The sequence below is a fragment of the Cupressus sempervirens genome, chromosome 1 (genome assembly GCF_028749045.1).
Source record: "Cupressus sempervirens isolate cs-2001-9-10 chromosome 1, ASM2874904v1, whole genome shotgun sequence".
Lineage (NCBI taxonomy): Eukaryota > Viridiplantae > Streptophyta > Pinopsida > Cupressales > Cupressaceae > Cupressus > Cupressus sempervirens.
Window position 1 is genome coordinate 893,886,928 of NC_143118.1, and position 24,868 is coordinate 893,911,795.

Below are 24,868 nucleotides of genomic sequence, written 5' to 3' on the forward strand. Positions count from 1 at the left end.
GGCTTCTCTGATTTTCTTATGGCTTCTTTGAGTCAAGGAAGGAAGGCTAAAATATTAGCCTTCCTGAAATTCAATTCATTACTCACTCACCCAAGGGAACATTTTTCTATTCTATTTGATCTGGCTAAAACAGGAGTTCTCATTATATTCTAATTCATCTCGTTATATTCTAATTCAACTCATCACAACCTGAAATTCAATTCATTACTCATTTAAGGGAAAAATTTTCTGACGACAAGATAAACTATTATAAAAACCATGAATCTACCCATTTTTCATTACCTCCTTCTGCCTAATTATTAATAAATAGATTATTAGAAAATGGAATAGAATAAGCAATTGTTTTATATTTACTTTTTTCAAGTCAATTAAAAAAAGAAAAGAAAAAAATACAAAAAGAAATAAAAAGAAGCAGGCTCTGGTCATCTTATCTTATACGTAAGATATATAAAAAAGCAATCTGCCGATAGAGCGCTCATAACCTTCTTTTTTTTTTCGATCCTTATAGCTCCCTTCTTCGTGGACAAAGTCGATTTACGAATTATCTATCATCTGTATGATAGATGTATAATCATTAAGAAATTCTGTATCATTAAAATATTATTCTAATTAGAATTCTATTTTATGTCAACATAATTATGCTCATATAGAATTTTACAATATTATTCTAATTTAGAATTCTATTCTATGTCAATAGAATATGGCAATATGTCAATAGAATATGACAAATTCATAACTAGACCATTTATTAATTTAATTCCTATTTAAGTTTCAAATTCAAAAAGTATTCTGACCTTTCAATCACTCAACATGTATAATTCAATTATTTCGCTCAGAACATTTTTTAAAAGAGCTCGTGGAACCATGCTATCAAACATTCCAAAATCAAATAAAGAATCAGATATTTGATCTTCATCATCTACTATCTGGTTTAATGTCTGTTCAATAACTCTTTTACCCGCAAATGCAATGTATGCATTTGGTTCGACAATCGTGACATTAACTAACATACCAAAGCTAGCAGTGACCCCACCAGTTGTCGGAGATGTAAGAACTGAAATATATGGTAATTTTTTTTCCTTTTGATTTGTATGCAACACAACAACTATCTTATTCATTTGCATTAAGCTAAAACTTCCTTCTTGCATACGAGCCCCGCCAGAAGCACATACGAGAATTAATGGAAGAAGATGCTTAGTAGCATACTGTATTAAACGGGTTATTTTCTCACCCACTACGGATCCCATACTGCCTCCCATGAACTGAAAATCCATAACTCCGAGTGCGACAGGAAGACCATTTATTTGACCTATGCCTATTTGAATAGCGTCGGGTAAACCTGTTTCTTTTTGATAGGAAGTGTTATAATCGTCATAACATTGTTCTTCTGTTTCTATAAATTCGTCCTTTCCTAGATTAAGTGTACTCTTGATTAGTTTTACACCAGCGTCGACATACTCTTTTTCTTCTTTAGTTAAAGAAGCATAAGTTAAAGGATATTCTTCTTCAATATCCTCAGTATCTTCAATATCTTCTATATAAGTTTCTTCATTTTTCTTACAAAATTTTTCTTTGCTATCTAGTGCTAATGTAGAAAAAAATTTCATTATCTCTAGTAAATATAGAAATAATATATCAATCTCAGCATCTTCAGTACACAACAATAAATTATGGTCACAATCTTTTTCGTTTTTCTTGTAATGGAGGTATAGATTTTCTATTTGTCGATATAGTGGATCATTATGTATGATATGATCAATGCTATTATCACACTCATAGCGATCTTGTTTTTTAACGTATTCTACTAGAATATCGGAACCGAACCGATAGAATTCTTCTCCTTTAAGTAAACCACAACAACGAAATTTAAACCAATATTTAAATTTTGTCAAAACCAGATATCTTTCCATCAAACATATCGCCGTATGTTTTCATAGCCATAAAAAGTAATTTGTCTCTGGATTATTTCCTGGATAAAAAGGAAATAGTTTTTTTATTTTCCTTGCTTTTCTTTTTTCTTCCGGAAAATCAAGTTCTATTTTCACTAAGTTTACCGCCGCTACTTTCAAGAACTTATCTTGTGATTGTAATTGTTCTTTTAAATTGGCTAATTGTTTAATTAATTTAATTAGGAAGGTCAAATTTATGAAAATTTTCAATTCAAGCAAATCCATTAAATATTGTATAGGTTGAATAGAATTTTTTAGTATAGCAAAAAAAGGATTTATATTTTGATCAGTTTGATCGAATGCTGCATCTATAAAATCGTGCACAACATCTATTGACAATAGAAATATAAGTTCATCATTTTCAAATGATGTATCTATATTTAAAATACGCATGAACCATATAAGTTGTTCATCATCTTTCAAATCTTTATCATCTAAAATAGATGAAAAAATAGATAAAAGCGCAAATCGCTGTAATTCATCTTTTATTTTTTTATGTATTTCAAAAAGAACAAATTGAACTATTTTCAAACCTGTATCAATAATATTTTGTATTATCTTAATAGTTTCCTTTTTTTCTAAACTCAAATATTTTATGAATTTCTTTTCTAATACAACCTTAACGATATTAACAAGAGTAATATTGTATCCTACTAATGTTTTCAACTCATTTTTTTCTTCGTGAAAAAATTCAAAGTCAAAATATTTGTCATAAATTATTTTGTACAATAAAGTTGAGACCCTTTGAACCATTTTGATGTCAAACGTCGTATGCTGTTTTTCTAATACATTTGTACTAGAAAAATTAATGTCCATAGGACACCAAGTGCCATTATCAATTAATAATTCAATTCGCTCTGAACTAGTCATCTGTAGCGTTGCCCTGCATTCCTCACAAACACCTTTTTGTTCTAAATTTTTTTTTTTATATATAACGTTCTCACAATTCTCGCACAAAAACCACAAATGTTTAAAATGTTCCGAATTCAATCTATTTTCTACAGGTTTTGTTTCGCCGATATGTTCAGAATCTTTGTCTTCTTCACACATTTTTTCAGAATCTTTGTCTTCTTCACACATTTTTTCAGAATCTTTGTCTTCTTCACACATTTTTTCAGAATCTTTGTCTTCTTCACACATTTTTTCAGAATCTTTGTTTTCTTCACACATTTTCTCATATTTTTTCTATATATATTTTTACATGTACAACTTAACTTTTAATAGACACAAATACAAACCATCATACTTCAGCTCAGTTTGGGTGCGAGCTAGAATAGATTGCAGATCCTTGCCCCCCCCGGGCCTGGATCTACTGATCCACCGACCCCATCGAGTAATCTAGAATATTAGATATTAGAAAAATACCTTTCCTCTAGCCGAATTATTCTATTCCCATCCATTCAGTATTCGGCTCAATCTTAAAATAAAAGATTGGGGCGAGTTCGCTTCGATTAAGGGACCAAACAGATGAAAGTCACTCGATTACAAGTGATCAATCGTATCAAATTCAAATTTGATTTCCTTCCATACTTCACAAGCGGCAGCTAGTTCAGGACTCCATTTAGTAGCTTCGCGGATCACTTCATTACCTTCACGCGCAAGATCACGTCCTTCATTACGAGCTTGTACACAAGCTTCTAAAGCGACCCGATTAGCCACTGCACCAGGTGCATTTCCCCAAGGGTGCCCCAAAGTCCCTCCACCAAATTGTAATACGGAATCATCTCCAAAGATCTCGGTCAGAGCAGGCATATGCCAAACGTGAATACCTCCTGAAGCTACAGGCATAACACCCGGCATAGAGACCCAATCTTGAGTGAAATAAATACCACGACTTCGGTCTTTTTCAATAAAATCATCACGCAATAGATCAACAAAACCCAAAGTGACTTCTCATTCTCCTTCAAGTTTACCTACTACAGTACCAGCATGAATATGATCTCCACCAGACATACGTAGTGCTTTAGCCAGTACACGGAAGTGCATACCATGATTTCTTTGTCTGTCAATAACTGCGTGCATTGCGCGGTGAATGTGAAGAAGTAGGCCGTTATCTCGGCAATAATGAGCCAACGAAGTATTTTCCATAAAACCTCCAGTCAGATAGTCATGCATGACTATAGGAACTCCCAATTCTCTAGCGAATACTACTCTTTTCATCATTTCTTCACATGTACCTGCAGTCGCATTCAGGTAATGTCCCTTAATCTCACCCGTCTCAGCCTGAGCTTTATAAATTGCTTCTGCACAAAAGCAGAAACGATCTCTCCAGTGCATAAATGGCTGGGAATTCACGTTTTCATCATCCTTGGTAAAATCAAGTCCACCACGGAGACATTCATAAACCACTCTACCATAATTCTTGGCAGATAGACCCAATTTTGGTTTGATAGTACATCCCAATAAAGGACGACCATATTTGTTTAATTTATCTCTTTCTACTTGAATACCATGTGGTGGGCCTTGAAAAGTTTTTGAATAAGCAGGAGGAATTCGTAAATCTTCCAAACGTAGAGCCCGTAAAGCTTTGAATCCAGATACATTACCTACAATAGAAGTAAACAGGTTAGTCACAGAGCCTTCTTCAAAAAGGTCTAAAGGGTAAGCTACATAGGCAATAAATTCAGTTTCTTCTCCAGGAACGGGTTCAATATCATAGCATCGCCCCTTGTAGCGATCAAGACTGGTAAGACCATCGGTCCAAACAGTGGTCCACGTACCAGTGGAAGATTCGGCAGCTACCGCTGCTCCCGCTTCTTCGGGGGGCACTCCAGGTTGAGGAGTGACTCGGAATGCTGCCAAGATATCAGTATCTTTGGTCTGATATTTTGGAGTATAATAAGTTAATCTGTAATCTTTAACACCCGCTTTGAATCCGACACTTGCTTTAGTCTCTGTTTTTGGTGACATAAATAAGTCCCTCCCTATGATTTATTGGTTAATAGCTCTTACAAGAACAAGGTCTACTCGACCTGGGTGTCGAACGTAAAGAATCCCTTTTGTATTGTATTACAAAAATTTTTTGTGCAAAATACTCATTTTGTAGCCTCTATTGTCAAAAAGGTTTTTTTTTCTTTCATTCAAGTTATATTGTATCATGTTTTGTATGTATGATGCAACCCAATTTCTTAGTTTGACCTGAGGACCTTTCGGCAATTCCAATTTATTCTATTATTAATTTCTATTATTAATAGTGAAATGTGATAGTGAAATGTGATAGATTTCTTCACTTTAGGCGAAGAATAAAATAAAAAAATTGCAATAGCAGACGGCATGGGCATAGGTGGAAATGTGCCTAGTTATTGGCTAAGACAGTTAAAGACTTCCTTAGGATTGGAATCTATTTACTTACAATTTCATAGATTAATTATTTATCTTAATAAAATTGCATCAGCAGCCTCTAGTCGTGTTCTAGCTCTTTTGAGAGCCACATCAGCCTCGATTGCTTGTCTCTTGCCTTCAGCTCGCGCACGATCAGCTTTCGCTAGTCTAAAACTTTCCTGAGCCTCTTGAAGATCTATATCAATACCTCTTTCTGCATTATTTACCAATAATGTGATTTCATCATTGTCTATTTTGGCAAAACCACCCATCAAAGCCATAGTGGACCACTGGGCATTGAGTCGTATTTTCATGACTCCTATATCCAAAGCTGTTACAATTGCAATATGATTGGGTAATACACCCATTTGACCACTATTGGTAGTAATTATTATTTCTTGAACTTCTGAATCCCAAACAACTCGATTGGGAGTGAGTACACGAAGATTTAGGTTCATTTTTTTTTTTTTCTTTAAATTTCTTTTAAGTTCATAGCCTTTGCGGTAGCTTCATCAATGTTACCTACCAAATAAAAAGACTGTTCGGGTAGACCATCTAATTCTCCAGAAAGGATCATTTGAAAACCTCTAATCGTCTCTATTAGACTCACATATTTACTGGGGGAACCGGAAAATACCTCTGCTACAAAAAAGGGTTGTGACAAAAACCGTTCAATTTTTCTTGCTCTTGCCACGATTAAACGATCGTCTTCTGATAATTCGTCTAATCCAAGAATAGCTATAATATCTTGAAGTTCCTTATAACGTTGCAAAGTTTGTTTAACTCCTTGCGCAGTTTCATAATGTTCTTTTCCTACGATCGAAGGTTGGAGCATAGTTGATGTGGAATCTAGCGGATCTACCGCTGGGTAGATGCCCTTGGCAGCTAATCCTCTCGATAGTACAGTAGTAGCATCTAAATGTGCAAATGTTGTAGCAGGAGCGAGATCAGTCAAGTCATCTGCAGGTACATAAACTGCTTGAATGGAGGTTATAGATCCTTCTTTCGTAGAAGTTATTCTCTCTTGTAAAGAACCCATTTCCATGCTAAGAGTTGGCTGATAACCCACTGCGGAAAGCATTCTGCCTAATAATGTGGATACCTCTGATCCTGCTTGGACAAAACGGAAGATATTGTCAATAAATAGAAGTACATCTTGTTTATTGACATCTCAGAAATATTCAGCCATAGTTAAAGTAGTTAAACCTACTCTCATACGAGCTCCTGGTGGTTCACTCATCTGACCATAAACCAGAGCTACTTTGGACTCGGATATATTTTGTTCATTAATGACTCCCGATTCTTTCATCTCCTTGTAAAGATCATTTCCTTCACGGGTACGTTCTCCTACTCCACCAAACACAGAAACCCCTCCATGAGCCTTAGCAATATTGTTGATTAATTCCATAATCAAGACTGTTTTACCTACTCCAGCTCCCCCGAATAATCCAATTTTTCCCCCACGGCGATAAGGAGCTAAAAGATCCACCACTTTAATGCCTGTTTCAAAGATTGAAAATTTGGTATCCAACTGTGTAAAGGCAAGAGCAGATCTATGAATAGGAGATGTTGTGAGAGCATCTACAGGACCTAAGTTATCCACGGGTTCCCCAAGAACATTAAAAATTCTCCCAAGAGTAGTTTCACCAACTGGAACACTAAGTGGCCCTCCTGTATCAATTACTTTCATTTCTCTCATCAAACCGTCTATAGCACTCATAGCGACAGCTCTAACTTTATTATTTCCTAATAATTGTTGTACCTCACAAGTCACACTTATTGGTTGACCAGTTGTATCATTATCTTTAACTATCAAAGAATTGTAAATTCTAGGCATATTACCTGGAGGGAAAGATACATCTAGTACTGGGCCGATGATCTGAGCAATACGTCCTGCCTTCTTTTCGACAAGTGCGGAAACTCCAAAAATAAAAGGATTGGTTCTCATAAATAATAAATAGGATATTGATTCCAATTGTTAATTGTTAGCAAAAAAAAAACCTAAAAAAGCACAAATGCTCTATAATGAGTTGATCAGTCAATAATCATTTTGGAGTTCTAACTTCAATTTACTTAGTAATCTCTTTCTTTGTAAAGTTCAACTTTGATAATGATCTCAAAATGGATTCATTATCATTATTTAAAATGGAATGAATTTTTCTTTTTTATTAACGAATTTATTTTATTCAAATTCGAGTAAAACTTATTTGCTCTGATTTATTACTCAACTCAATCGGAGCAAATAAGTTTTACCTACTATTGGATTTGAACCAATGACTCTCGCCGTATGAAAATGATACTCTAACCACTGAGTTAAGTAGGTTCTTTATTGAGTCATACCTAAATTCTAGGCATAATTAGACATATAAACAATATGCCCTTAAGAATGATTAAATCAAATATCATCTTGACAGAAAGTGATCTATTTTATTAGTCTATTTTTAGGACTAAACTGTGAAGGGCTATAGCTCAGCTAGGTAGAGCACCTCGTTTACACGTGCACCAATGGTTTTCAGAAGAGTTTATTGATTCATTCAGTTCATAAAATAGATTTTAGTCTTACTCTATGAATTAGGAGAACAATAGCATGACAAAGATGAAGTTCGTTGTATGATTCGAACTATGGATCTAGTTGATATGGTCAATCTCGGGGGCATTCAATGTCAGACATAATGAGTATAATACGTACGAGGATCTCAAAAAACATTTCTTTTCGCTCTATGAACTTTGAGGTGTATGAAGTCTCATATTCTTATTTTGGGGTGAGAGAGACTCCATTTGGAGAATCTATGTCTAAGCATGACATTCTTTTTTCCCATTCCACATTGCTAAATGCAATAATCTTTTTTATCTGGTGGAGACGGGGCCTGTAGCTTAGAGGATTAGAGCACGTGGCTACGAACCACGGTGTCAGTGGTTCAAATCCCTCCTCGCCCAAAACAGTTCACTAACGAGTCTCTCTAGTAGTTCTAGAGACTAAAATAGTAAAATGACTACGGCTGCTCTCGAACTATTAAGAGAACTGCGAATACCAAGAGCTAAGTTTATAGTGAAGCTTTGATTTATTCAGATATTTAAGATCCCATTCTATAAGACAATTTTTTTTGTATGACCTTCTAGAACTCTTTCTCATCGGCACCAGGCTTGCACGGCGTATTGGTAAGAAAAGAACCAAGGGCTCTTACTCATTAAGACGATTGCTTATTCAAATTAGGGTTATTTACTCACAAATTGTAGTTTTAAGTGCTATCATACCTTCGTTATTCCTCAGTAGCTCAGTGGTAGAGCGGTCGGCTGTTAACCGATTGGTCGTAGGTTCAAATCCTATTTGAGGAGAGCTCTTTTTTTTCTTTTTTTTTTTCTTCAAGCACTTGGTTCCATAATTATAAGTAAGGTCCACCATAAAAAGAGTTCAAAATTTGCCCAATTTAGCTGAATTGGAGTAAACCTCTCTTCGCTCCGACACATTCTTTTTTTCAACTATTAATTAGAACTTCATTGATAATTTTAGCAATGTTACCAACATCTTTGTGTAGATTGGGAATAATCTAAAACCCAGGGTTAGCCCGCTCATTTATTTCAAATTATGAGCGAGCTATATTCATCAATTCGAGAGAATTGATTTCGATCAAGAGAAGGTCCTTGGCCTTTTCATCTTTATACCTTATGCAGACTGTATAACCTTTGAATCATGGGCTAGTTGATAGGATATGTGAAATCTTATTCGATCTGCTTGAGGATTTGAAATGAATTATCAGGAAGTGGTAAAGTATGAAAATGGACTTCATATTAGCGATCGTAGTCTTTCATTTTTAAGCAAGCATTCCAATCAATTATTTCATAATCTTTCATTTCGTTTTTATCTATCTCTATATTGTTCTATGTAAACGTAAACGAGTTGATGAAATAATTGAATTTTAACAATCTATAAAAAATATTATTTAGGGAACGATATTGAAATAGGATGATGTTATAAACATCAATGCTGATAAAGAGCACAACTTCAATATAACATTCTAGTTTTCTATTGTTAGAATTTTCATTATTTATATTATGAAAATATTATTTATATTATGAAAATAAATAAATATATTAATATACAAAATATAGAAAAGAATATATAGGAAGATATACATCCCCCCCCTAAGCATCTGATTTCCTCTCCTACAAAAAGGCCTAAAAAACCTATTCCATTTGGGAATCCATCAATTGCCCATTGATCAAATGAATTACTTGTTTCAGCTAATCCTCGTATACCTTTAATCAAGATTATGTCATAATATATGTCTATATAAGCTCGATAAAAAGACCAATTATAGATAATATTAATCGATTGGTCCATAATAATCTTCATATTAGGATTTGTTTTATGATATACATCCTTTGATAAGAAGTAAATAGGTATATAGAAAATAAAGGCAATCAATATACCGAAAAATGCTATACCAACTGAGGGGATTGCGTCTAGTAAAAATTCGGGCCAATTTTCTGGATGTTTCTTATCAAAAGGGGTCATCGATGAAGTAAACCATTCAGATAATATGTCATAACTCATTCCACTTCGAAAAAAAGGAACTCCTATCAATCCAATAAACAGAGTAAATATCCCCAATATAACTAAAGGAAATAGCATTGTCTTGCCCGATTCTTTGGGATATGCAAAAGATCCCTTATGGAAGAAGAAAGGATAAGTGATAACCAAACCTCTGTTCTTTTTGTACAATCCTTCCATCTCATTGGAAATTTTAAATGCTTCTTTGGAAAAGGAATTATTACTTCCTATAATTTGATTCGACATAGAATCCGCTCTCGTTCTATTTGATATCCCGAATTCCTCCTCTCCCCACATAGAAGTCGAATATAGTGCAATATGGTTGTTATATGGATTAACTAAATTTACGCGAAAGTCCCCTTCAAAAGTAAGTAAATACATACGAAACATGTAAAAGGCAGTTAATCCTGTTGTGAACCAAGTTATTCCCCCAAAAATGGGAGAATATAACTTACTATCACTAAGAATTTGGTCTTTAGACCAAAAACAAGCAAAAGGTGGAATAGCAGAAAGAGAAAGTGTTCCTAAAAGAAACATGATTCCCGTAATTGGCATATATTTCCTCAAACCACCCATAAGAGCCATATTCTGACTTTTACTGGGGCAATATCCAACAATGGGTTCCATGGAATGGATGATTGATCCGGATCCTAGGAACAATAATGCCTTGGAATAAGCATGTGTAATCAAATGGAACAGAGCGATTCGATAGGAATCTATCCCTAGAGCTAACATCATGTAGCCTAATTGAGACATAGTAGAATAAGCCAAGCCTCTTTTAAGATCTTTTCGAGCGAGAGCCATAGTAGCTCCCAATAGAGCTGTTATTCCACCTATCCAAGAGATAAGATACATTATTAAAGGTAGAGCTTTAAAAAGAGGAAACAATCGAGCTACAAGAAAAATTCCTGCTGCTACCATAGTAGCGGCATGTATAAGAGCTAAAATAGGAGTAGGCCCTTCCATAGCATCAGGTAACCATACATGAAGTGGAAATTGTGCAGATTTGGCTATTGGACCTAAAAATAAGAGAAAAGCACATGAAGTAACAAAAAATGAACCAACCCCATCAACGGCAGTCAACTCGTTTAATTTTTCAAACAAATATTGAAATTCAAAACTACCTGTTACCCAATAAAAACCTAGAATTCCTAGTAAGAGTCCAAAATCCCCTGCACGATTAGTTATAAATGCTTTTTGACAAGCATTAGCCGCGCTGGGTCGCATAAACCAGAAACCTATCAATAAATAGGAACACATTCCTATTAATTCCCAAAAAAAATATATTTGTAATAAATTAGGGCTAATAACTAACCCCAGCATAGAAGCATTGAAAAAATTAAGGTAAGCAAAAAACCTCACATATGTTTTATCGTGCGACATATAAGTATCGCTGTAGATCATAACCATGGTTCCAACTGTTGTAACTAAAACTAACATAATGGAAGTAAGTGGATCAATCAAATAGCCTAACTCTAATGAAAACTTATTATTAATAACCCAGGACCAGAAATACCGATAGATGGGACCACCGGTAATCTATTACAAGATCAAATTGAAAGAAAGAAACATAGCTACACTTAATAGAAAAATGCTAATAAGAGCCCATGTACGGCGAACACTCTTAGTTGCTCCTGGAAAAAAAAAGGATCCTAATCCGATTGGTACAGAAGATGAAAGTGGAAGGAAAGGCACGACCCGAGCATATTTGTATATAAATTCTATAGGAAGATTAAAAAATTATTCTCAATATTTTGATATTCCACATTCTTGGTTTCCAATCCACTAGACCCTGAAGAGAATAAAATAAAAACGATAGATCATGAATAAAGAAGAACGATAGAATATGGGATGTAATCCTATCGATTTAATATTTAATTTTTACTTTTTTTTTCTTTTTTTTGCAAAAGATTTGCATTGGTCAATACTGATACTAATCAAATATTTGTAAGATGAGCAAGAAGGAACTCTTTTTTAGTTTAGGTACTGAGCTATTAGTTATGTACACACACATTCTTATTTAGAATTCAATTTTTCATTGTAGATTAATAGAAGTATTAAGAATAGAATTGAATAGAAAATGAAACCAATTAGAATTATTAATATGAGAAATAATTGAATATCTTAAAATGATATAGTTTTCATTTACTCAAAATTTGATATATGTATGTAAGTGTATGTAAGAATTTATTAATTGTTATCAATTTGTATCGTGGATCTCTTGTTATTAGTAAATAGTATATAAATAAGGTTCCAAAATGCAATAAAAATATGATAGAATATTCTATCATATTTTTATCCATAAAATGGAACTAAACTATAAACAATGAATTGAATTTAAAGATATATAAGAAGTGTACAAAATAAAAACAAATATAGAGTATAATAAAAAAAAATATAATATATTCAAAAAATTTCTATTTTTTCTAAATAAAATTGAACTATAAAAATATTATGGCTGTACCAAAAAAACGCACTTCTAAATCCAAAAAATAGCATCGTAACAAGGTTTGGAGGAAAAAAGCAAATTCGGACGCAAGAAAAGCTCTTTCTTATGTTACGAGTTATTCTTCTTTAAGAGAGTTTTTCTTCGGTGAGAAGGATGGGATGATAATAACGGGACCAAGACCGAACATACCGAGAGAACTACTAATGGGAAAAAAGCCCAAGGGTTTTCTTCCTCCCTTAGTAGATGAAGAAGACTCCGAAAATAATGAATAAATTAGAGGAAGTGGTATAACTATAGTACACCCTCCAAGACCCTAGAGAGGAGCAATGGGAATCTCTAGGGTCTCTTGGAGGTACTTGGAAAAATGAAGGGACACGGTTCTATAATCTACTATAGCTCTTCTCTATGACCTTAAATATGGGAATTTATTAATCATTCTGTCATCCCTTTTTTTCTTTCTCAATGGAAAAGGAGAGTGTATCATTCTTTTTAATAATCCTGGATAAACTCTGACATTAAATCTTGCTGGTATGGTAACTTTATTCTATGAAAGTTGCATTTTATTTAGGCCGAAGAGAAATTGATTCGATCGAAACATAGGAAGGAATATATAGACCATGAACAAAAAGAAATGGATCTCATTCTTTTTTCTTACTCTAAATTAAATTAATCAAATAATATTGAACTTCGGAATATTTTTTTATGATCAAAAATTTGTCTGTTCGCTCCTCTTTGATTCCTAGAGAACAAAGAGGATCTGTTGAATCTCAAGTATATTATTTAACCAGTCGAATTCAAAAACTTACTGAACATTTGGACCTGCACGGAAGAGACTACTCGTCCCAAAGAGGTTTTTGGAAAATTATGGGTAAACGTAAACGACTTATGATTTATCTGTTAAAAAAAGATAGACTTCGTTACAAACGTTTAATCGATCAATTAGATATTCATGGACTGCGTTAATTTTTATTTGAATGAAATTTTAATTTTCAAAAATTATGTTTTATTAAATTCCGAATCCTAATGAGTCATTCTTTTTTTTTGTTCTCATTGATTTTTTTAACCGGGAAAGAGCTATGATTATGGTTGCTAGGGAGAAAGACCTCATGATGGTAAGTATGGGTCCTCATCCACAGACCCCCCGTTACTGGGTTGAGCCCTCCACAAAAAGTCAAAAAGTCTGAATATTTCGACCAATTCAGAGTGAAAAATGGGGTCAATCCCTCAGCGAAACTGGGATAAAGTTGAGCTAAAAGCTCACGATTGAAAATAAATTCATGAGGAAGCGGTATCTCTTTAGGGTCCACTCCAGCATCTAAGAGTTGATTAATAGGTAAAGAAACGTGTATTTGGTGTCCTGCCCAAGATAGAGAGCCAAGTCCTAGTAACCCCACTAAATGGTGGTTCAACATGGATTCTACATCTTGGAACCAAGCCAATTTTGGAGCAGCTTTGTGATAATGGAACCAACCAGCAAAAAGCATTAACGCTGCAAAGATCAATGCACCGATTGCGGTGTAGTAAAGTTGCAATTCACTAGTTATTCCGGATGCTCGCCAAATTTGGAAGAACCCAGAGGTGATTTGTATTCCTCGAAAACCTCCACCCACATCTCCATTCAAAATTTCTTGGCCTACTATCGGCCAAACTACCTGAGCACTGGGTTTAATGTGAGTAGGATCGCCTAACCATGCTTCATAATTGGAGAAACGAGCACCGTGAAAGTACATCCCACTTAGCCAAATAAATATGATGGCTAATTGACCAAAATGAGCACTAAATACTTTGCGAGAGATCTCTTCCAAATCATTGGTATGGCTATCAAAATCATGAGCATCAGCATGTAGGTTCCAGATCCAGGTGGTAGTATTGGGTCCCTTAGCTAGTGTCTTTGAGAAATGACTAGGTTTAGCCCATTTTTCAAATGAGGTTTTAACAGGATCCCTCTCCACTATGATCTTTACTTCTTTCGGTGAACGAATGGTCATTGAGTTCTCCTCTTTCCAGACGAGACATGAGAAAAAACCCACCGAATTAAAAAATAAAAAGAAAAATGACTATATATTCTAAACTCGTCCCTCTCTTTATTTCCCAGTTTAGAACAGGAGCGACTATGATACGGAAGTCCATTTGAGGCAGATGTTCAAATTTATTATGACATATCCGATAGGTGCTTAATGGACCGTTACGAGATATAAAACTTTCTCGCCCAGTGGTAAGATATATAAATATGATACAATCATTATTTTCATATCTAGATTTATTTATCCATATCTCTGGACCCATATGTTATATTAATAAATCTTTCATAAATTCTATTTATGGACGATATTGACTCATATTAAAAGGATTTTTTTAACAATCCATAGATTGTATTCTTTGTTCTATTTTATATTTTTTCATAATGATTATGCAATAAGAGAAGCTAATTCGTTCGAATAGCATGGTAAATTTCATCATCTTGACTATAGGAATCGGGAGATTTTCATTCTCGAAAACGTCCTGTAATCTTTAACCGATTTTGTGCTTCGATATAATTGCTTGGAGCAAGTGCTATAGCTTGCTTCCAATATTCAGCAGCTTGATCAAACCAAGCTTTCGCAATTTCAGGATCTCCCTGTTGAATGGCCTGTTCTCCTCGGTCGGGATAGAGTAACTTCTAAAAGTTTTCTTCCCTTAGAACCGTACTTGAGAGTTTCCTACCTCATACGGCTCAATTAACTATTCTTTAGTCCTTGTACCCAAACTTCCAAAATAGGGTAGGTAAATACGTTCAGCTTAATCGAAAGAACAGAATGGGTCAATGACATGAGTTTCAAACTTCACTTTCGATAAATGATTAGGTTTTCTCTTTTCTCCCACCGTAAAAAGATGAAGTATTAGAAATAAAGAGGTCTACTTCAGATTATCCAGATAAAAATCTTTTTAAGAGGTAACTATCTATGTTCTATATAGAAATTTTTGAAGTAATACTTTCCTACCAGGAAAGTATTACTTCACGTCTTTAGGATCTGATGCTACACCGCTGCTCAATAACCTAGTAAATCAACTCTACTACATAAATAGATTCCTTATTTTTGCACATGAGCAGATTTGATCGTATCAGCCCGAACTTTCAATAATTGATCTTTATGGTGCTTTCTCCATCAATTGAATTGATTTTATTTTATCCATGGACTATCCAGGCTATATTTACCCATTCATATTTGGGCTCCTATGAGGGGTATTCTTTTGACTACAGCTGATAAAAAACCGTTGTTTTGGACGGTGCATATGTAGAAAGCCTCTTTTTTTTTCGTACTAAACAAATTCATTCTATAGTACAGATAGCCGCACGTAATGACAGATCAAGGCCGTGTTATTAAGAGCTTGTGGTAAAGACGGGTTTCGTTCTAATGCCTGGAAATAATATTCTAAAGCCTTAGTATGTTCCCCATTACTTGTGTGGATAAGACCTATATTATACAATATATAACTTCGGTCATAGGGGTCAATTTCCGGTCGCATGGCTTCATAATAATTTTGTAAAGCTTCCGCATATTCCCCTTCAGATTGAGCTGACATTCGTTACGGTTGTTCATTCAATTGAAATGATCTCTGCTTCAAAACCGTACATGAGAATTTCACCTCATACGGCTCCTCCTTTTTTTACAGAATAAGTACAGAATAAGGAAAGTAATCAATTCAATTGACAAGAAAAAAGATTTTCCTTATGATTATGAATTAGCAGGAACTAGTGTATTTCCAATGAATCTCTAGCTATCCTTCTTGCAAAGATTTTTTTATTATTTAGAATCAATAATAAAGTATTTTAGCTTAGCACTACAAACATAACCTCTAACAATTTCTTTGTCCTTAACGCATTGTATTTTATGGGAATTATTCACTCCAACAGTCTGCGATGGTTCTAGCGGTATCCGAAATACAAACGAGATGGATGTTTGTTGCCTCAACCATTCTAACTAACACTTAATAAAAATTTTAAAAAAATGTATTCTATATTCTTATTTTATTTATTATAACGAAGCATTTGTGTTGTCGATTTTAACGCGTAGTGCTTTTTCCCTTATGCACACCTATCATATAGATTTGACCATTAACATCTATGTAATAGATATAACCTTTCACTTAATACTAGAATCTCAGAAGATCAAAGCATCTAAGGTTGCATAAATCGGGGATACACGACAGAAAGAATTGTTCTATTTAGAAAACTCACCTTCACTAAACGTCAGTTTTCACTTTTAATAAATAGAATATAAAAAAAAGTAGAAAGAAAAAAAATCAAATCACACCATCTCTGTAATAGGTAAATGCCTTTTTCTCCCTTGAGGCCATTGGGATTATCTGCAATAATATATCCGCTACAATTGTGAAAGTCTTGTCGATAAAATTGTCATTTCTCTGAGATCTAGGCATAGTCAATTTATAAATTTGATAATTTCTTTCATTCCCCATACGGAAATGATTCCATGAACAAAATTATTTGCCAATGCACAATAGCATAATAAATTTTCTTATGATCGCAAATATGTAAATTGAATAAAGAAAAATTGGGAATATTTGAAAGAGTTTATTCAAATTGATAGCAATCAATAAAAAAAATTTGAGAAAATGTTTATGTTTCACGCTCGGTTGCTCACGACCCCAACGATCAAACAAGTAAGTAAACGGCAAATTGGCATAAAATGAAAAAATGATGATTGATTGTGTTTGTGCATACTTATTATATAAGTATAGAATCTATTGAACATATCATTATGATAGAATTTGTGTCATTATGGTACAATTTGTACCATTAATTTGACTTACCGACCGAAGAATTATTAAGAATAATTATAGGAAATTATTCTATAATAATTATAGAATATAATAATTATAGAATCTATCAATAGATCTGGCTTAATTTCACAATTGGATCGGGCAATTAAAACTCTAATATTCTAAAAGAATAATATTAGATTGATGAAAGAAAATAATATCTTGAAATAAGAAGAAAAGCAACTTTGGTAAAATACTCTTTCTTTTGTCTGTCTTTATTCAAAAATACTTGACTTATGCAAAAGTCAGTTATCTCATTTTTGGGCATGAATTAGAAAAAAACTCGTTGTTTTCATTTTGTCAACAAATAAAGGTGTAGGAAAGATGGCTGAGCGGTTCAAGGCGTAGCATTGGAACTGCTACGTAGGCTTCTGTTTACCGGGGGTTCGAATCCCTCTCTTTCCGTATATTTGTATTCTTTTTTGCATCGTTTTATCATTAATCTAAACCCGATAGGATGGTTTCATTTTCCCACAATCTCCTTCCATTTCGGGGTAGAGAAAAAATAATTGAAAAAATAAATAAATATTGAATTGAATAACAATGACATTGTTATGTAACATACAAAGGAACAGATGTGCAGAAATCCTTTCTTTTCATTCCCTTAAAACTGGGAATAATTTAAACTCGACGGGAATAGTATTCTACGACCAATAATTCATTAATCTTCAAACCGATACGCTTATTATCTATTTTTTTTTGACTAATCCACTATACTGTGACTTTTGTTTAATCCGATTTAAATGGGGGGGCACCCTCATTTTATCCTTTTGAAAAATCCCTATATTTTTCTTCACTATATTTCTCAATCCTTGTTTCTCTTTTATAGAAATTAAATCTTGGGGTTTGCAACGATAACTTGGTATATCTACTATACGACCATTGACCAGGATATGCCTATGGTTGACTAATTGTCTGGCTTCAGGAATAGTAAGCGCCATACCCAATCGAAAAAGGATATTATCCAAGCGCATTTCCAGTAATTGTAATAGAACCTGACCTGTTGATCCCTTGGCTCTTCTAGCAATACGAACATATTGAAGTAATTGGCGCTCTGGAAGTCCATAATGAAAACGTAATCTTTGTTTTTCTTTTAGACGGACAGGATATTGAGAAGATTTAAGAGGTTTAGAATGTTTTTTTTTAATAGGCTTTTGAATTCTGTTGGGTGTTTTCTTACTTAGTCCTGGTAAAGTTTTGAGACGACTTATTATTTTTAAACGAGGTCCGCGATAACGGGACATAAAAAACTCCTTATTTCAAGAAATGACATAGACATAAAATAATGTTGGAAAGAGGAATAATATAAACAACACGAATATTGGAATGATTTTATATACAAAGAGAGAAACAAATTATCTTCAATTTGAAAATAAAAATATTGTAGAGAGAAAAAAAAGATATGTTTCAATCATTGATTTCGTTTCTAGTTGAAACGAATCATGCCACGACAGACCCGGCGGGCCGACGATACGAAAAGTAAGAGCCTTTTCCTTATTTCATAGATTTTAACGATCTATGGTTGATAATGGTAAGAAGTGGAAAGAATAAAAACGAGCCAGCTATCGGGATCGAACCGATGACCATCGCATTACAAGTGCGACGCTCTCACCTCTGAGCTAAGCAGACTCATATGCATACAGTATGTAGTCACATGCTTATTGGCTGACATTATGTTAGTTTTAGTTACAACAGTTGGAACCATGGTTATGATCTACAGCGATACTTATATGTCGCACGATAAAACATATGTGAGGTTTTTTGCTTACCTTAATTTTTTCAATGCTTCTATGCTGGGGTTAGTTATTAGCCCTAATTTATTACAAATATATTTTTTTTGGGAATTAGTAGGAATGTGTTCCTATTTATTGATAGGTTTCTGGTTTACGCGACCCAGTGCGGCTAATGCTTGTCAAAAAGCATTTATAACTAATCGTGCAGGGGATTTTGGACTCTTACTAGGAATTCTAGGTTTTTATTGGGTAACAGGTAGTTTTGAATTTCAATATTTGTTTGAAAAATTAAACGAGTTGACTGCCGTTGATGGGGTTGGTTCGTTTTTTGTTACTTCGTGTGCTTTTCTCTTATTTTTAGGTCCAATAGCCAAATCTGCACAATTTCCACTTCATGTATGGTTACCTGATGCTATGGAAGGGCCTACTCCTATTTCAGCTCTTATACATGCCGCTACTATGGTAGCAGCAGGAATTTTTCTTGTAGCTCGATTGTTTCCTCTTTTTAAAGCTCTACCTTTAATAATGTATCTTATCTCTTGGATAGGTGGAATAACAGCTCTATTGGGAGCTACTATGGCTCTCGCTCAAAAAGATCTTAAAAGAGGCTTGGCTTATTCTACTATGTCTCAATTAGGCTACATGATGTTAGCTCTAGGGATAGATTCCTATCGAATCGCTCTATTCCATTTGATTACACATGCTTATTCCAAGGCATTATTGTTCCTAGGATCCGGATCAGTCATCCATTCCATGGAACCCATTGTTGGATATTGCCCCAGTAAAAGTCAGAATATGGCTCTTATGGGTGGTTTGAGGAAATATATGCCAATTATGGGAATCACGTTTCTTTTAGGAACACTTTCTCTTTCTGGTATTCCACCTTTTTCTTGTTTTTGGTCTAAAGACCAAATTCTTAGTGATAGTAAGTTATATTCTCCCATTTTTGGGGGAATAAATTGGTTCACAGCAGGATTAACTGCCTTTTACATGTTTCGTATGTATTTACTTACTTTTGAAGGGGACTTCTGCGTAAATTTAGTTAATCCATATAACAACCATATTGCACTATATTCGACTTCTATGTGGGGAGAGGAGGAATCCGGGATATCAAATAGAACGAGAGCGGATTCTACGTCGAATCAAATTATAGGAAGTAATAATTCCTTTTCCAAAGAAGCATTTAAAATTTCCAATGAGATGGAAGGATTGTACAAAAAGAACAGAAGTTTGGTTATCACTTATCCTTTCTTCTTCCATAAGGGATCTTTTGCATATCCCAAAGAATCGGGCAAGACAATGCTATTTCCTTTAGTTATATTGGGGATATTTACTCTGTTTATTGGATTGATGGGAGTTCCTTTTTTTTCAAAGCGGAATGAGTTATGACATATTATCTGAATGGTTTACTTCATCGATGACCCCTTTTGATAAGAAACATCCAGAAAATTGGCCCGAATTTTTACTAGACGCAATCCCCTCAGTTGGTATAGCATTTTTCGGTATATTGATTGCCTTTATTTTCTATATACCTATTTACTTCTTATCAAAGGATGTATATCATAAAACAAATCCTAATATGAAGATTATTATGGACCAATCGATTAATATTATCTATAATTGGTCTTTTTATCGAGCTTATATAGACATATATTATGACATAATCTTGATTAAAGGTATACGAGGATTAGCTGAAACAAGTAATTCATTTGATCAATGGGCAATTGATGGATTCCCAAATGGAATAGGTTTTTTAGGCCTTTTTGTAGGAGAGGAAATCAGATGCTTAGGGGGGGGACGTATATCTTCCTATATATTCTTTTCTATATTTTGTATATTAATATATTTATTTATTTTCATAATATAAATAATATTTTCATAATATAAATAATATTTTCATAATATAAATAATGAAAATTCTAACAATAGAAAACTAGAATGTTATATTGAAGTTGTGCTCTTTATCAGCATTGATGTTTATAACATCATCCTATTTCAATATCGTTCCCTAAATAATATTTTTTATAGATTGTTAAAATTTAGTTATTTCATCAACTCGTTTATGTTTACATAGAACAATATAGAGATAGATAAAAAAGAAATGAAAGATTATGAAATAATTGATTGAAATGCTTGCTTAAAAATGAAAGACTACGATCGCTAATATGAAGTCCATTTTCATACTTTACCACTTCCTGATAATTCATTTCAAATCCTCAAGTAGATCGAATAAGATTTCACATATCCTATCAACTAGCCCATGATTCAAAGGTTATACAGTCTGCATAAGGTATAAAGATGAAAAGGCCAAGGACCTTCTCTTGATCGAAATCAATTCTCTCAAATTGATGAATATAGCTCGCTCATAATTTGAAATAAATGAGCGAGCTAACCCTGGGTTTTAGATTATTCCCAATCTACACAAAGATGTTGGTAACATTGCTAAAATTATCAATGAAGTTCTAATTAATAGTTGAAAAAAAGAATGTGTCGGAGCGAAGAGAGGTTTACTCCAATTCAGCTAAATTGGGCAAATTTTGAACTCTTTTTATGGTGGACCTTACTTATAATTATGGAACCAAGTGCTTGAAGAAAAAAAAAAAAGAAAAAAAAGAGCTCTCCTCAAATAGGATTTGAACCTACGACCAATCGGTTAACAGCCGACCGCTCTACCACTGAGCTACTAAGGAATAACGAAGGTATGATAGCACTTAAAACTACAATTTGTGAGTAAATAACCCTAATTTGAATAAGCAAGCGTCTTAATGAGTAAGAGCCCTTGGTTCTTTTCTTACCAATACGCCGTGCAAGCCCGGTGCCGATGAGAAAGAGTTCTAGAAGGTCATACAAAAAAAACTGTCTTATAGAATGGGATCTTAAATATCTGAATAAATCAAAGCTTCACTATAAACTTAGCTCTTGGTATTCGCAGTTCTCTTAATAGTTCGAGAGCAGCCGTAGTCATTTTACTATTTTAGTCTCTAGAACTACTAGAGAGACTCGTAGTCTCTCTAGTAGTGAACTGTTTTGGGCGAGGAGGGATTTGAACCCCCGACACCGTGGTTCGTAGCCACGTGCTCTAATCCTCTGAGCTACAGGCCCCGTCTCCACCAGATAAAAAAGATTATTGCATTTAGCAATGTGGAATGGGAAAAAAGAATGTCGGGATTTTTGTTTTTTTTTTTTGATTAAAAAATAAAAAAGTAAGTAAATAAGTAAGCTTTTTATTATTCTGGCATCGAGCTATTTTTCCACAGGGCTTCCCCTGCAGTATCGTATGTTTGTTTGTTTGTTTCTATGTTTTTGTATGAGTTTTTGAAAGGGACAAAGAAATGGATTCTCTTTCTTTTGAAAATGATTTTGTAAAGAGTTCTGAACCTAATTGTTCTCGAACTACACGTATAGTACTTTTATGTTTACAGGCCAAAGTTTTAGCACATGAAATTAAAAGTATATACTTTATATGATATAAACCATCTTGATTGATGGATCCACTGTAGTAATGAAAAAGATTTATCCAAATTTGATCCAATCGATCGAGAATATCATCATCTGATAGACTGGTCCAAGACAATTTACTAATTGGCCACCCTGAGATGTCACAAAACTTTTCTTTAGCTAAAGAAAAAAGAATTGATTTAATCGGAGCTGTTGAGTTTAATTCATTGGTAATAAGATCGGTAATGAATAAATCATCTAGCATTTTGGCTCTAACCACGAGAGGTCTCATTTTAACATGCATAAAAAACCCTAAAAAAAAAAAAAGAAATCTTGGATAATTCAAGACTGCATATCCTATACGGTTGAAACCAAAGATGAAAATAATATTGCCAAAAATGAAACAGATGATATCTACATTTTTTCATTTGAAGATGCGTACCCTTTAGAGCTATAAGGGATCTTTCTCCATATCTCACATAATGGATGAAAGAATCCTTCAACAAACAGATCTTTTTTGTTGAAATTTTTTGAGGAGGAAATATAACAATATCTTTGATCTTTTTCTCAAAATGAGTTCGATCCGAAAAAGAGTCATATAACAATGAATGTGAATTAAAAAATCATTTAATAAGAGGAATTAAAAATGATTCGCATTCATACACATAAGAATTCCAAAGGAACAGGGAGAACGTATTTTCTCCCTGTGTAATCAGAGATTTCTGCAAATTTTCTTTACTAAAACTACATTCATGGAGAATCGATCGTAATAAATGCAAAGAAGGAGCATCTAGGATCCAGCGACGAAAAAGTCGAACCAAAATTTCCGGATGAATTGAATAGGGCACTCGTATATCTGATATATAATTGGAATGTGGTAATTTATCCTCCATAAAAGGAAATATGCAATGGATGGATCGGAGACTATTCCATCCATCCATTCCTTTTATGAAATGTTTTGATCGCATTGCGAACGAAACTTCCAAGACAATTGTAAACCCTTTTAGTATCGATTTAAAAGTATTCTTATTGTATTCAATGAATTGATTTGAATCGGAATTCTCGAATAAACTAATTGAATTATTCTGTTTACGTATTCGACGTATTGAACGTTTTACAGCCAGGAAACTCAAAAAATTAGAAACTAAAATTTCCGTCGATTCCTGGGAACCAGATCTATCTAAATGATGATCATGAGCAATTGCGTAAAGATCTTCCCGAAAAAAAAAGCGGATATAAAAAGAATTGTTGCCAAGATCGATGTTTGTTTGAATTTCTTTGGAAGTCATCCATTTGTTTAAACCCCCGGACCCAAGAATAACCTGTTGGATTATTCAAGATAATACATGGTGCGATCTAGTTGGAACATAATAGAAAATGTCTATCAGATAGATCTTTTTCTTCGCATAGATCTTCATTCGTCATGAGGAAGAATGAAAATTTCTTATTTTGGCAGTCTGATCGCTCTCCTGACTCATGGAATAGAATTAACATGGTCAGTACACTATTTCTCTTACACATTTGTTTTCGAGTACTTAGGACTCATGGTGAATGTAGAAAACCCTAATTTACTACAGGGAAAAACTTCCTTTATCAGTTACTAAAAGGCTTTTAACTTCTGATTAGTAAAGGGAATTCCTCGTTCTTCTGGTTTTACTTATGATTCAAGCCATCCAGCTTTATCCATTGACTCACTTGACTTAATCACTCGCACTCTCGAATTTATTTGATCTTATTTCAAAAGAAATTCATTTGTTCAAATTCAATTGTATACATATGTTAATAATTTGTATACATTATTATTTGTATATGCATTGAATTCCTTGATCTGCCGCTTCTGCTGATCAAAAATGAAAGTCGAGATTCTTAGAACGACATGCTTCTTTTTCCATTTTTGTTTTTTCAGGATCAGTCGTAGTCTTACTAATTTTACCGATGGTATAGACGAATTGAATAGTTCATCCGAACATGTAAAAGACCATAGTCGCACTTAAAAGCTGAGTACTCTACCATTGAGTTAGCAACCCTTTATTTGTATAGATACAACCGAAGTAGAGCAGTTACTTGATTCAATCGATCAGAAATAGAACCTTTACAATAAATCATCAAGGATATTAATAATCGAATCGAACTTTACCATTTCTTAATCAAATCAAGTGATCTTTTCGGATCAGAAAAAATCTGATCCGTTGAACGAATTCACCATAAAAAAAAAGAAATAGCGGATTTATTATATCCAAAAAATATGCTATTGTCAATCCCGAAATGTTGGGATTGATTGTTGGATTGACATTATATTAAGATGAAAAATGATTAGGACTATAAATAAAAGCTCGTTAGAAATGGCAGTAAAGTAAAAAAAAGTACAAATTTATTATTTATTTTATTTAATGAACAAAAAATGATAACAATTGTTTATCATTTTTTGTTTCATTCATTCAGTTCGTTCTCACAATTCTAATCTTCTTCATTTCTTCTCCTTCTCTTGAAGAACCGCTTAACAAAAATCCTTATGTGCTTCCCTATAAAAGATCTCACAGGAATAAAATACATGAAATGAAGATATAATAAAACAAATATAAATGGATAATAATAAGACAACCAT

At 33.7% G+C, this 24,868-nt stretch overlaps 4 non-coding genes across 4 annotated transcripts; 1 reads left to right on the top strand and 3 right to left on the bottom strand.

Moving 5' to 3' along the window:
• Nucleotides 1-8,534: 8,534 nt before the first annotated feature.
• Nucleotides 8,535-8,606, top strand: TRNAN-GUU (transfer RNA asparagine (anticodon GUU)). The gene has a single exon. It is a non-coding gene; the product is annotated as a tRNA-Asn (tRNA).
• Nucleotides 8,607-18,648: 10,042 nt separating this feature from the next.
• On the bottom strand, nt 18,649-18,721 carry TRNAT-UGU (transfer RNA threonine (anticodon UGU)). The gene has a single exon. It is a non-coding gene; the product is annotated as a tRNA-Thr (tRNA).
• A 2,722-nt stretch (nt 18,722-21,443) lies between these two features.
• Nucleotides 21,444-21,515, bottom strand: TRNAN-GUU (transfer RNA asparagine (anticodon GUU)). The gene has a single exon. It is a non-coding gene; the product is annotated as a tRNA-Asn (tRNA).
• Nucleotides 21,516-21,853: 338 nt separating this feature from the next.
• Nucleotides 21,854-21,927, bottom strand: TRNAR-ACG (transfer RNA arginine (anticodon ACG)). The gene has a single exon. It is a non-coding gene; the product is annotated as a tRNA-Arg (tRNA).
• Nucleotides 21,928-24,868: the final 2,941 nt, after the last annotated feature.